At 35.1% G+C, this 12,970-nt stretch overlaps 2 pseudogenes; one reads left to right on the forward strand and one right to left on the reverse strand.

Moving 5' to 3' along the window:
- The window catches only part of LOC113060488 (E3 ubiquitin-protein ligase UBR1-like), a 36,650-nt pseudogene extending 29,137 nt beyond the window's left edge, over positions 1 to 7,513 (forward strand).
- Positions 7,514 to 8,119: 606 nt separating this feature from the next.
- Positions 8,120 to 10,907, reverse strand: LOC113060321 (photoreceptor outer segment membrane glycoprotein 2-like; annotated as a pseudogene).
- Between the last annotated feature and the right edge of the window lie 2,063 nt (positions 10,908 to 12,970).

A 12,970-nucleotide genomic window follows, 5' to 3' on the forward strand; every position in this document is an offset into this window, starting at 1 on the left:
GGGCATTTTGACATAATTTTTTGTGTGAATTTGTCCATTTAAACGCAATAGCTACTTCAGAGAGATTTTATATTTGCGCGCGTTCTTAGGGGCGGGTTTACGCGCATTCACAAATCTTCTCACTGCGCGTACGAGCTTGCGTCCTTTGACTCTTAAATGTTTAAACTGACAAAGCTTAAATGAGTTCAGTTTAAACACATATTAACGTGTGCTGTTCAGATCTCATTTGTGCTCGCGCGCTGTCAGCACCCAGGTGATTATGGAATAGATGACTGCTCATATTCCAGCAGTAATTCACATTGATCAAGAGTGAATCCAGGGTTTTTTGTTTCTAGTTTTTTTTTTTCTCATATTGTTGTAATGTCTGGGAATCCAGAATCCGGATCCATCAACATAAAAATATATTAGTTGAAGCCAGTTTGTTTTACGTGCTATTTATAGCAAACCATATTATAGATGCTTTGTCAAATTTAAAGTGAACCGCGGTCCCAGCGTGTGTGGTGAACCGAATGGTTCGGTTTAAAAATAAAATAAATAAAAGCAATAGTTTTTTTATCCTATTTATTCATGAAAAAATGATTATTGTCATCCTTTTATTGCACTCATTCCAAAAAAGAGGGCAGTAATGCCTGGCTTTCATAGTTTAGAAATGTAAAATCATTTTTTGATAGACCTGATAATTATTTTAGTATAATCATATCAATTGAAAACGTAGCGTTAAAAGGTGTAAAAGTGTTATTTTTTTGCCATATAAAGTTTAATAAAATTAGCAGCTAGCTAGCAACCGCTTTCTTTGTGCTTTGATCTAGTTTCATCTCACTCCAGTCTAACTTTAAACTAAATGGTTTTATAGGTAATTAACTGCACATTGTCTTAGGCCTATACATACTGAGGATTATTAAGGCTAAATTTTACTAAACACTCTTGCTAAATGGGGGTAAGCACACTTACTTTCTCATTTCATTATTTTTTGCGTTTATTAAAGTTATCTCAGCTGCAGGTGCGGAATGCTTGTCACAAGTTGTAAGAGAAGATAAGGCAACTTTTTTTGACTGCAATTCACACCCAGCGGTAATTCAGCCAAAAATATTTTCCGATTGCACCACGTGAAACATGGATTCGGCCTTCTGACTTTAGGATGAGTAGATTTTGATGCGGGGGAGAGAGCAAAGACAGAACTGGAGACAGAGAGTGCGCGAGCGGGGGAGGGGCGCTGTGCTCGTTCTCTCCGTCACTCCGTCAGTAGCCAGCTTCACTCACAAAACCCAGTTACAGATCAAATTAGGCTTTGGCGGGACAAAAAATAGTTTTGGCGGCCGCCAAAAGATTTTCAATGTAGGAAAAACCCTGCAGTTGTACTAACAAACTTTATTACTTGGTATAATAATAAGCAATAGTAATAATAAGTATATAACTAAATAAATAATAAGCAAAACATAATATTGCTGTTGCTGTATAGTTGTTGTTTATAATTATTAATAACAATCATTATATTATATTATTTTGCTGCAGTTTAATTTTTCTTGTTTAGCTTATACTAATAATATTATAATATTTTTTGTTGTTTAATTATTTACATTATACTATTTAATATAAATATGATATTACTTATAACTATTATATTATAATAATTGTTGTTAATAATAATGTATTGTAATTTTTTATTTTATAATAAACAATAATATTTTAAATTAAACTTAAAAATTATATGTATTATTATACATGTTGTTATAAAAAAAAGATCATCCTTAAGAAAATGTATTTTTGGATTTCAAATTCCATAATTATACATAATTCACACATAAATGAAACAAAATAAGCTACAGTATTGGTTCAGTTTAGAAGAAGGATTTATCAGTAAATGGCTACAATTTCATTACAATGAATCAATAAACAATTATAAATAAATATCATTATTATTAGTAGTTAGGTATTTATTATTATTAAATATGTAAATCTATTTTCATGAATATTAATATGTTGTGGCTAGGGCTGTCATGATAACAAATTTAGCTGGACGGTAAATTCTCCAAGAAATTATCGCGATAAATGATAATATTGTTCTAAGACCAGTTTCAACAAATATAATGATAATGGCATAATAACGCAGGTAGGCTACACCTTTTCAAAGATAAACAAACTTTTATTTAATTTTATGGCAGATTCAGAGCAAGAAATACCAACATGTTGACTTTGTGTGCCTTAAAATTAATTAATTTTGTATGTTATATTATGTTTATATGCCAGTTAGGGATGCTCATATTGACGTTTAACCGTTAACCGAAAGTAAACATTTTGACCGATGAAGGAGCCGTTCACATATCACGTCTTTTTTTTTGTGCTCAAGTTCGTTATTTCAAATGCGGTATGCGCGCTCACAATGGAAGAAATGCGATGCGCTCGGTTTTTTTTTTCTTTTTCAGGCCCGTCTGCACCGCATTGAGTTAAAAAACATATCCGCTTTTCAGAATGACGCAAGCGCACCAGGTCCAACTCAATCAGCTTCCTTCGAGTGAAATTCCCCATTGTTTTTGAAAAATGTGATGCACCCAAACACTTTTTTTTTTTACTTCGAAAATAGATCTTGTAAAAGAGTTACAGCAAGGGTTTTTTAGTGGTGGAAATCCATTACTGAAATTTCCTTGTTGTAACTGAGATCGCAGCTGATGGTTGCTGAGCAACGACAGATGCCTCAGGAGCGCAACTGCCCGAGCGCACGTGTGTGTGTGTGTGTGTGTGTGTGTGTTAACTCACTGGGTGCATTGACACATGCAACTATACACCAACAGACTCCACAGGCTGCACTCCAGACTAACCCCACATCATGACATGTAAAAAAAAAATTATAAAATTTGAAAAAAGAAATTTTCGTGGCCAGAAAAATTATCAAGCTTTTTTTTTTTTTTTTTTATTGTGCGATTAATTGATTTATCGACTATCGCGACAGGCCTAGTTGTTGCTAATAATATTTGTTTCTGTGTGTCAGGTGGTGTGGGAACTCAGCCATATCCAAAGCCCTCAAAGATGAAAGCCAAATCATCAGGTTAGATGACACTTAATTTCTGCTCTGTTTCATAGTAAGCTCACTTCCCCTTTATTTCAACAACAATTGAACTGAATTTCCCACTTGTTGGTCAGGTATCCTCGTAAGAGAAACAGGCTGATAGATCTTCCAGAGGACTATAGTGTGTTGCTCAACCAAGCTAGTCACTTTAAGTAAGTACTTTTAATAAAGATTTCCTATAATGTCCATTTCGAGAATTGAATGTGACTTTCTCTCTTCGCCTGTAGATGCCCAAACTCATCAGACGACGAGCGAAAGCACCCGACTCTGTGTCTGCAGTGCGGGGTCACGCTGTGTGCGCAGAGCCCCTGCTGTCAGCAGCAGCTGAACGGGGAGGAAGTGGGAGCGTGCACGGCTCACGCCGCCATCTGCGGGGCTGGAGTGGGAATGTTTCTCAGGTGAGAGGAAGATAAGACAACCAGCTACTATTTCCGATGAGATTCTGAAGTGTCACATCCAGTGCACACTTCATTATCACAAGATGCCAGAGGAGAGGATTTGTGAATAGCCGTGAAGTGACACGACTGACAATGACAACATGACAGATGTATGTCTAGATTGCATTCGTATTATATAGAACATACATTTTTAGCGGTGGTGACATAATTATTTATTCAAATGAAGTCGAGTATGCGATTTCAGACACAGACATTTGTAGAATAAGGCTATTACACTGTGTGCACATTTATTAGGCAAGTAATTTTTAACATATTATCATTTTATTCTCCATCACATGCATCAGAGTGCTCCACTGCGTGGCTGGCCAGTAAAGGCCTAAAATATGAAAAACTAATGACATGGCCCCCTTCTTCACCTGACTTAAACCCTATTGAGAACTTTTGGGTCCTTAAGCATGACATTTACAGTGAAGGTAAACCGTACACCTCTCTGAACAGTGTCTGGGAGGATGTGGTTGATTCTGACCAGATCAAGGAACTGACCGACTCGGTGAATGGAAGGCTTGTGACTTTTATCGAAAAGAAGGGTCACTATAGAAGGGCTATATTGGTCACTGAGGTTTTCTTTTCAGAAATGTTCATTTGTAAATTGAGTTTTTATTATTCTCAGTTTAACAGGTGAAAATAAAAGTAAAAGTGCGATGGGAAAATTGTTTTTCATTTAGTTGCATAATAATTCTGCACCCTAATAGTTGCCTAATAACGGTGTACATGTAGATATTCTCTTAAGAAAACTTCAAACTTCACTTTTACTACTTAAAAGTTCAGGTTTGAGGGTTTGTTAACATTTTGGATTGACCAAGAGCACTGTAGTTGCACTATAACAAAATTAATCATCAAAAATACAACTTGCCTAATAATTGTGCACACAGTGTAGTGTAGGGTGATGTAAATAAATAAAAACAGGTTACTACTGATAATAACAATCTTGTTTGTGTCTTTCTGAACAGGGTTCGAGAGTGTGAGATCATCTTGATGGCCAGTAAGACACGGGGCAGTCCTCATCCAGCACCTTACCTTGATGACTATGGAGAAACAGACCCTCAGCTTGGGTAAAGTTCACTGTTCACACCAGCTCATTGCAATAGAGTTCGGATGTTTGATGTCAGAGAGCCACTTATTAATATATATAATATATATTAATATATATAATATATAGAAATATAGATATATATATATATATATATATATATAGATATATATATATATATATATATATATATATATATATATATATATATATATATATATATATAGATATAGATATAGAAATATATACCTATATATATATTTTATATATATATATATATATATATATATATATATATATATATATATATTTTTATATATATATATATATATATATATATATATATATATTTTTTTTTTTATATATATATATATATATATATATATTTAGAAATATATATTTAGAAATATATATATATATAGAGAGAGAGAGAGAGAGAGAGAGAGAGAGAGAGAGTAATCTGATTACATAGCTTGAATTACTTGTAATGCATCACCACCAACACTGGTAATTAAATGTTTGCATTTTACTATATTGTTATATTATTATACACTACTGTTCAGACCCGTATACTGACCAAGGCTGACTTTATTTTATAAAAAAATACAGTAAAAATAAAATAATTAAAACCTTTATTTTCTGGTCCAGTATATTTTAAAGTGCCGTTACTCCAGTCTTCGTTGAAATCATTCTAATATACTGAACTGGTGTTCAAGCACCAATGAAAATAAAAATAAAGACAGAAAACTTTTTCTTGATTTATATTGATTTAGGTCTATTTTAGTGTCATTGAGATACTACTGTAGTATTTTTTCATATTTTGAATTTTAACATTTTCATTTGTTGTGCGTTTTGGTAAGTTTTAGCAGATTTTTGGTTTTGTTAAATATGTATATGTAGATTTTATTCATTTTTTTATTTTATTTCAGTTTTAGTTGTAATTTTTTTAGTACATGCATCATAAATACATCTAGAATGTTGCCTTGGCAACTAGCGAAAGTAAAGCTTTTTTAGTTAACTGTTGTTTCAAGTAAATGCAAAATAAAAAAAAGTTTTCTTATGGTTTTAGTTTTATTTAACTATAATTACACAGTGGGAAACGATATGTTTTATAATGAGTCGACTTTAGTTACTACATTTTGTTGAAATGTATATGTATTTAATTTTAATTTTAATTTACTCACGACAATGACTGGTTTGTCCAAATTATATTTCCTCTGATTGGGTGGGGAGGGAATCATAATTCACATTCAAAACATAATTAAAGATATTAAATAAGATAATAAAATAAGAATGCTTCCTCCAGCTTTGGAAACACTGTACTGTCTCCTCATTAAAAGCATGTGTGCTTTGTCGGTCTATTCTTTATTAGCAGTAATGCTGAGCTGTATTTGTCTGTGCTTTGCTAGGCGTGGGAACCCGCTGCACTTGTGTCCAGAGCGCTACCGCAAGCTGCTTCATATGTGGCAGCAGCACTGCGTCCTGGAGGAAATCGCCCGCAGTCTGGAGCTCCTCAACGTCATGTTCCCCTTTGAGTGGCAGATGCTTTGAGCTCTGACGAGGACAGAGGAAGTGAATACGCCGTGTTCGGTTAGCATGCACCTGACTGCAAGGAGTAATAAACTCCCTCACTTCTCTACATACTGCTGTCCGTGTTTTCCAGCAGCCAGTGCATTATGGGTAGTCCCACTAAACAAGCCCATAATAGATATCCAATAACAGAATGTGTTCTCTCAGCCCTTTATTTAGCTTGGGTTGCAGATCTACACTCACTTTAGCAGTGCAGCTTTTGCTCATTGTGGTGTTTTTGCATTTGTTTTCAGGGTGTAAAGATTTATTGAGGGGCTTGTTTTTTTGGTTTGTTTTTGTGACCTGTGGGAAATGCTAGTCCTCTCCCCGCTACAGCCTTTTTTGCTCTTTCTTTCACCTGTGTGAGAAATGTATTCTTGTGAATATAATATATCTGTGTACTACTTTATTGTGTAAAGCCACCGTCAACACACACACACACATATAATATATTCAGTGTTTCTGAGTGAGAGACTGTTTTGCAAATTATTTTCTCAGGTGAATCTCACAAAAACATGTCCGGGTCACATGCTACACCAAAAAAAAAAGAAAAGGAATATTTTCATAAATATAAAATTTGTCATTAACATTTTATAGTTTCTTTTAAAATTATCTTTATTATTATTACAGTAATTTACTACATACTTTTTAAAAATAAATCAGCATAAATGAAAGCCAAAAAGACCACAAGAAATATTAATAATAATAATGACATACAATAACAAAATTAATATAGAGTAATTGTACAGTAATGAATTTGGGGGGAAATAATCTCGATGCAAGTTATGTTAATATTTCTATATATATACACGCGTAATTTAAGCACATTTTCTTGTTTCTTTTGATTTGGGGGTGAAATATGACCCAGGCATATTCTTGACAGGTTTCATGAGATGATGTCACATGAACATGGATGTAAACAATAATGTATAATTAGATGATGCTATTTTATGGAACTGTGATTTAAAATAAGGAGTGAAAAAAAGTCAATCATATAATCACATGCAACAATGTAAATTCCACTTGTCAATATTTGCTAAATCAAACACAAGAGCTTTTCATAAGTGTAAGTCCAGATATCATTTTTTTCTCCACACTCATGATCTGGTTTAAGGTGTAAGAGCTTTTCATTTGCACTTGGCTTCTAATTTCTAATGTACATGAAATAAACTACTGAGTGACATTTTCTGATGGATCTATTTCACTTCACATTCTGTAGTCCTGTTAAATCACTGTATTAAACCAATATCTGTACTTGATTATTTATTAAGGATTTGAAATTATTTAAATTATTTCCTAACTGTGATGGGTGTTTCTGTCAGATATTAAACACACACACACACAAACAAAAACAAATGATTGTGTATGTTTTGAGATATCCATTAAATAAAATAAAATAAAAAACTATTCAACTAGTAAACTTTTGTATAATGCAATTATAACAGATCGGCGCCCTTTAAAAAAATGCATTTAAAGCTGTTACCATCAATAGGTATTATAACTGATCAAATATAATGCATTTGTATAATAAGGCACTGATGTACCTTTACAATGCATTCTGTAAATATACATGCTTCAGCAGTGTTACCACAACGTTATTGTGACATTCAAATTGTTCCTTCAGAATGGGTTTTCATTGTGCTTTACTTCTAACACTCTTTTAAAATAACAATAATAATATAGTTTATTTATTGCCTTATGGTTCCACGAAGAGCCTTTTTTATCTAAGGAACCTCTCCATGGTTCTTCATTGTGGAAAACATTATTTAGATTATTAAAAGATGCTTCACACTAAGAAGTAATTTGTGCTTTTAAACACTTTTCACTAAAATGTTTTGAGGAATGTGAAACCACTGTCAACACCTCCCTTTGAAACATCTGTTTTTATTAAGAATAGATTTGCATATAATTAATAAATGCAAGTGTTTGAATGAATGAACTCTTGAAACCAACACTTAAAGCTCTTTAATAATGTTTAAATGTAAATGTTGCATTTATGGTCATTACATATTCATCATGATTTTAGGCATGGGTGTGCTTTGTAAAAAATAGGTTTATAAATTGTACATCTTTGGAAAATGTGTTTTAGAGGCTGTTGGTATGATGTTTTTACCAGCGATTACAATACATGGCTTTAGGCACGAGACCAAGGCATGAAATAAGACATCTTAGTTGCTTGTTTTTGTATTTGGTAATGGATAAGATAACAATTCGTCAGACTTAAGCTGAGAGAGAGAGAGACAGAGCAAACATATGTACTTTAAACTTGCACACCGGCAGAAGAGACGTTTGGGAGGATTGTGGGAAAGAAACAGTAGCTATTCGCCTTTTTCAAAGTCAGTGTTGCAATGATTGTGGAACCAAAAAAAAAAAAAAAAACTCATCCAGTTAATCTCTAGTGAAAACCCTACAGTGAACAGTTTAGCTCCACTCAGACTATTCACAGGAGAATCTCTAAAACACTAAATAATTAAATGGTTGTATTCTTAATGAGAGGCAGTTTAAAGATTTTAAGACTCTGAAGGCCCCATGATGCTTTGCCTTGTGTGTTAAAACAGCACTCGGTTCAGTTCTTACATCTTACATCAAGTACGTCAGACCTCAAGTATGTTGCATGTTGCAATTTCACATTGTTTATACTTTGCAATGCCACCTCAATTTTCACTGAATCATATTTGTCATTTTTAAGTCATATAGCATCACAGTCCAGTCAGCTGTGGCTTATGTAATGTTTCTGTTCAGAAGGAGCATTCAGAAGTCCTAACTGGCCGTAGGGAGAGGTTTTGGAGGCACATTGTCTGGACCATAGTGTGCTGTAGGTGGTTTGTCAATGTTTGGATCTCCATTGCTTGATATCTGATTGAACTTGCCCAGGTGTTTGATGACGTTGAAATTAGAGCGAGCCGTCTCCACAAAGCTGTTCTCCAGGAGCCACCCGTCAGACTCGCACTCAGGGTCCCCCTGCCGCAGCACGTTTTCCAGAGACGTCTGGAGGTAACGGACCCCCGTTAACACAGAGAGCTGTCAGAGGAGAAAACGATGCCTTATTCACGAGGTAGTTTCCACCGATAGCAGCTGACACTCTAAAGAAAAGTTAGTCCAGCTTAAACTATGGCACATGAATGCTTTAGATAAGACGCGAGGGACTGGTGCATAAAGCAGATTATAAAGTGAGTGGACAATCCCAGGATTGGATTATGTCACGAAACCAGAGCAGAATTTTATTAAGACAATGTGTTGCCCCTTGCTTTATAGTGTAGGGTTCCTGTTACTGCTAAAACAATGTTTCAGACAAAATTGGGTCTGTGTGTATACATATATATATGTGTGTGTGTGTGTGTGTGTGTATGTATGTGTTGTTGTTTTTTAGCAAAATAACAAATAATGCACATTGTAGCAAGTCTTCGAGCATTGTCAAGCAACTGCAGTATTGATCTTTTTATGGGTATACATTCAATTTTTTTTTTTCATGTTTGCTTTTTTGCTTATTTGAAGCTAGAAGTATCCTAGTATGCTGAGCAGTTAAGGAACTATTTTCTATTATATTTAAAATATTTAAGACATCCATGGTGATGTTTGCATGTTTAAAATAACATATACCTTTAATAGAATTTATAGGTTTTCTAAAATGGCAATGAATAGAGTACCCATTAAAATGGTATTACTAGGTAAAAAAAATGGTATTACTAGGTGGATCCATTTTAAGGCCCAATATGAGAGTATCGAATATATTCAATACTTCCCAAACATATTGCCAAAGCAATGGACACAACCAACCTCAAAGAGCCAGATGATCAGAACCGTGAGGCCGATGGAATGCCCGATGTTGGTGTAATAATCTAGCAGAGCCTGGTGACATCCTCTCATCCACAGGTTGAGCTCCTCTGTCTGGTAGTCGTAATTAAAGTGGGCGGAGTTATTGGTGATTTGGTACTGAATGCACGGCCGAGGGAATTGACGTTGCAGCAGCTGAAGGGAACTCCATCCATTAAATATTTTCCTTCCACGTTGCTCCGTAGACGGCTAGAAAGTAAAATTTAGTACATTTCATAGATAACAACATGACTTTGTCTAAATCTATTAAATATTTAAATAATATTAACTGTTTAAACAACTCTTTTTTTTATTTCAAGCCCAACTTACTCTACCACTTCCCGTTGAGACATATCCAAATATCGGTTGCTGACCCACTGGATCTGGAACCAGTCTCTGTAGCCCTCGTTCCCACAGCATTGGAACTGGATCTGGAGCTGGTCCACTGTGCGCTTCAGGAAGCAGCGGCCTGGTGTGGCCGTGTCCTTATAGTAACGCATAGCGTCCCGTAGCCCCAGTGTTAGCGCTTCCTTCAGCTGCCCGTGCATGCTGTAGCACATCAAGGCACCCACGAGCACGCTCAGAGTGAAGAAAAACGTGCAAATGATGTATGGGAGCATCACCAACTTCCAGCGTAAGAACTTGTTGGTGTCCACACAGTCATAGCAGATCTTTCCTCCCAAAAAGTTAATCAGGCAGGCTATAAGCCCCACAGCAATTAGCATGTTTGGCACAGATTGGAGCTGGCGCTCGGCCATTAGATCCAGCCGCTTGTTAATTTCAACTTTCAGAAAGATGCCCAAGCTAAAGAGGATGATACCTGTTACAACTGATACCCAGTTTAGTACCCACAGAATCTGGGCCAATTTGTCTCTCTTGTTTTTGGTGAATTTTATTGGCAGCACAGCCATTTTATTTAAGTTTCAGAGAACCCTTGATATAACTGATCTTGTGGAAGTCTACTAGAATTCCAAGTACCAAAATCAACTAAATTATTCAATATTAGTCAATGAAGTGTGCAGGGTTCCTATGGAAGATGACATGACTGGACTCAAGCTTGACAGCAATTAACCTCTTAAGCTAGTGTGTATTAATCAATGGAAAGACCTTGAACCACAATCTCCACAAAGCATTCGTGGAACTCATTCATTTAAATTGTGAGAAGAACTATATCAGAATAAAATCTTGGGAAAATCCAAACTCTTCATGTTTTTGTGGCTTCTCAGTTCTGTCAAACTGTTGGAGATGCCATGCGAGGTCCTTTACAAACTCAGTAAAGCTGAAATTATTTCAATTTGTGCAGATGTACACCTAAGAGGCAAAAAGAGAGAAATAAAAAAAAAAATTCTTAGCAACAGCCTAGACAATGAGTGGAGTCTGAAAAAATAAAGGATACTGACTCAATTCATATGCGTGTATCTATCTATCTATCTATCTATCTATCTATCTATCTATCTATCTATCTATCTATCTATCCATCTATCCATCTATAGATTCAACTCCAGTTAATTTAGGTCTTACAGTAGATGTTTGGGTTAACTATTTACCTTTTTATCATGCAAATATTTTTAGCCATATTCTGTTTCAGTAAAGCTAAGAATACTCCTGCTCTGAGTGTCCAAACTCAAAATAGCAGATGAAACCAAGTAATTTCACCTGAATGTGCAGACAATAACAGGTGTGGCGAGAGAGATGATCCCAGTATAAGGGTAGTAATAAACAGCTTATTACTCACCCCTTCATGTCTATCCATCGCTTAATGGCATCCCGCCCTATTCCCAAGTGAGTTTTCTCTTTCTCTACATCAGATGTTCTTGGTTATTGTGAAGCACTCTGAATGCATTGTTTGCTAATGAAAACTGATGTGAGTGTGTGTGTGTGTGTTAGTGTCTGCTGCAGACTCAGCCGTGACCTCTCTCATAATTCCTTTTAATCAGTAAGCAGCCCAGTTGGATTTGGAAGAGTACCTTCTGCCACAAATCTCACTGACTGGGATGTGTGTGTGTGTGTGTGTGTGTGTGTGTGTGTGTGTGTGTGTGTGTGTGTGTGTGTGTGCGTGCATGCGTGTGTGTTTAAGTTAGAGAGCGAAGAAGGGGAAAGAGCCACTAAAAGTCAGGTAATTTAGTTGTTATATCATTATTGTATTAAATTCATTATATGAATTCATTCATTCATATATCTTATATACATACAAATATTCAGTATTTTACTTAGTACCTTAGTTGCATAATATACTTAACTTCATTTTTTTTTTACTATATATATATATATATATATATATATATATATATATATATACACACACACACACACACACACACACACACTAAATATATACTATTGAATAAAACATCTCCTGACCCTGAGGCTGTTTGTTTTCTTGTATACCATGGATATACTCCTTCTTTATATGAAGGAGTCCTGGTTTAATGTGCATTTCATGCAATACCACATGCACTGACAGCCAATGAAATCCCAAGGATTATTCAGGCCTAAAGGGGATTGAGTCAGTGGAAAGCCCATTCAAACAAGTCAGCAGATCTGAAGCCCGTCCGCCCCATATAGGACCACTGGATACTGAAAGGTGCTTTATCTGGTGAGTATACCACAATGTTTATGAGTATCGACCAAAGCATGGACAATGTATCTCTAACTGTATAGATGAATGAATGTTACAAGCTTTTATACTAACTATTTAGCATTTAAACACATTTTCAAGTTTAAACAGAACTTTTTTTCTTTTCCTTTCTTTGAATTTGAATTTCAACTAAGGCCTTACCTTTAAAGCTACGATTTATATTATTGGGTAGTTGACATCTTTCTTGGAAGGTTCCTTATGGAATATCAGGATGATGCTAAACACAGAAGTCTCATGGAATAAAGCTTTAACAGACAACAATATCAAAGGCATCATTGACTGCTCACGAGGCCTCTACTGAAGGTAAGAATTCATTGTCTACAGTTATTGTATCTGTGCATAACTCTCAATCCAATATGGATCACAATGCTGTGACACAAGTAGTTTGATGTGCTGTT

This window comes from Carassius auratus, chromosome 42, assembly GCF_003368295.1.
Source record: "Carassius auratus strain Wakin chromosome 42, ASM336829v1, whole genome shotgun sequence".
NCBI classification, from domain to species: domain Eukaryota; kingdom Metazoa; phylum Chordata; class Actinopteri; order Cypriniformes; family Cyprinidae; genus Carassius; species Carassius auratus.